The sequence below is a fragment of the Mastomys coucha genome, unplaced genomic scaffold (assembly GCF_008632895.1).
Source record: "Mastomys coucha isolate ucsf_1 unplaced genomic scaffold, UCSF_Mcou_1 pScaffold5, whole genome shotgun sequence".
Lineage (NCBI taxonomy): Eukaryota > Metazoa > Chordata > Mammalia > Rodentia > Muridae > Mastomys > Mastomys coucha.
In genome coordinates this window covers 50103977-50106522 of record NW_022196911.1, presented here as the reverse complement: position 1 = coordinate 50106522, position 2546 = coordinate 50103977, and positions in this window count along the sequence as shown.

The window sequence follows — 2546 nt, the reverse complement described above, 5'->3', positions numbered from 1 at the left end:
GTGTGTGTGTGTGTGTGTGTGTGTATGTGTCTGTGTGTGTCTGTGTGTGTGTGTGTGTGACGTCTGTGTGACTGTCTGTCTGTCTGAGAACAACTTTTGAGTGTCATCCTCAGGAACGCCATCTGTCTCCATTGAGTGAGTTCTCTGGTTAGCCTGAAGCTCACAGTTAGGCTAGCATGGCTGTCTATCTAGTCCTAGGGATCCCCCTATCCCTGACTCCCCTGCACTGGGATTATAAGGACATGCCATCACATCTGGATTTTCTGTGGGTTCTGAGGATCAAGGCGAGGTCCTCGTGCTTATAAAGCAGGTGCTTCACCCACCCAGCTGTCTCCCACCCTAGAAGAACTGCCACCCCCACACAGGACGATTTAGGGATAGTGTGTTATTGATGTCATTCCCACTCCTCTGCTTCTCCTCCCTTTTTGATATGATCGACCGAGATCAGACCAGTGACCCAAGAGGGAAATCAAGGCAGGAACTACTGGGGATAATGGAGACCCTAGGCTGCTGTGAGTGTGACAAGAAACAGACTTCTCAGGAGGCAGGCTTCATTGAACAGCTCATTTAGTTGAGGGGAACATTTAATTGGGTAGAGGCTTTCAGGATGAGTATACATCATTGGCTGGAGCCAAGGTGCTGGGAATGCCTCATTTGCATAAGAAGGAATTTCAGGTCCAACAGGACATGACCTTATAAGGGGAAGGGAAGTCTAACCTGTGACCTGGCTACCAACCTATGTGACTGCCTCAAGAGTGGCAAAGGTTGGGGTTTGTAAAGCTATGTGCTCTGGAACATGCAGGCCCAGAACAGGGAAGGAGGGGTCTTATACCTGCCGGTCATAGGACAAGATTGCCTCCATCTCACTCTTGCTCCAGACTGGCTCCCCTAGGCACATGGCTCCTCAGCCCCACATTGTAGTATCTTGGGATCCCAGAGAAGGGATCTGAGAATCATAGGTTCTCCAAGGAGTAAGCAAGACCTTAGAATGTTCAAAATTCCAGCCTTATCACAGGAAAACAAGGATGAACCTTAAGATAAAACCCATCCTGTTCTCTGACTGTGTAGATCAGTCACAGAACTCAGAAGAACTCTCACCTCCCAAAAAGAGACCAGACCTCTATTCAGTAAACAAAAGCAGCAATCCACTGAGGCATGGTGGGCCACCTGTGCTCCGGAGGCAGGAGCAGGAGGATCGGGATGTGTTGCTTATATTCAGTCTCATGGCCAAGAGCTACTTGGTGCTGGGTAGCTGGTGCCACTGTACTCTCAGAAAAAAGTTAGTTAACCAGTGCTCTAGGGTCACTCAGTGTCTTAGTAACTATTCTGTTGTTGTGAAGAGACACCATATCCAAGGCAGCTCTCTTTTTTTCCCCCAAGACAGGGTTTCTCTGTGTAGCCTTGGGCCTCCAACACAAAGATCCACATGCCTCTGCCTCCTGATTGCTGAGATCAAAGGCATGAAACTCCACTGCTAGGCCAGAGGCAACTCTTGTTATATTTTATATGTGTGTGTCTGTGTGTGTAATAGCATTAATTATATACATATAATTATATAATATATAATATAGCATTTAATTTGGAGCTTGCTTACAGTTTTAGAGGGTTTTAGAGTTTTAGGGGGTTCATCCATGATCAGCATAATGGGTAGTAGCTGAGAGTGCTACATCCTGATTCACAGGCAGCAGGCAGAGGGGGAGGGAACAGATTGGACCTGGCATGGGCTTTTGTAAATACATACACCTTCTCTAACAAGGCCAGCAACTCCCCTTAAGAGAGAAAGTTCACAGAGCAGCAACTGCTTACAGTAGCTCTATTATATATTTATTATTTTTATTAGGGGGCATTTCACACATACCACAGCAGGTGTGTGGAGGTCAGAGAACAACTCTAGGGAGTCAGTTCTCTCCTTCCACTATGGAACCCCAGGATGGCTCAGCTTACCAAGTTTGTGCAAGTAGAGGTTTCACTCAGTGAGCCATCTCCACAGCCCACCAAGGGTTATGATGCCTTCTTCTGGCCTCCTCCAACAACAGGCAATCATGAGACAGATATGCACAGATGCAGGGAAAACACTCATACATATAAAACTAAATACTTTTAAAATGCTATAAAATAAGAACTGGGCTGGGCATGCTAGTGCATACTTTTAATCTGGAAGCAGAGAAGGGCAGATCACCATGAGTTTCAGGGCAAACAGGACTATACACTGAGAACCTGTCTTAAAACAAAACCCTTGGGACCTGAGTTACAGACACTGTGAGCCACTATATGGGAGCTGGGAATTGAACCCAGGTGCTCTGGAAGAGCAGCCAGAGCTCTTAACCACTGAACCATCTCTGCAGACCCATCTACCATATTTTCATCACACTATTATAATTTTCATTGTCAACTTCACTGGATTTACAATCTCCTCCTCCTTCTCCTCTTCTTCCTCTTTCTCCTCCCCCTCCCCCTCCTCTTGCTTCTTTTAAAGATTCTTAATTTTTTATTAGATATTTTCTTTATTTACATGTCATATGATTTCTCCTTTCCCAGTTTCCCCT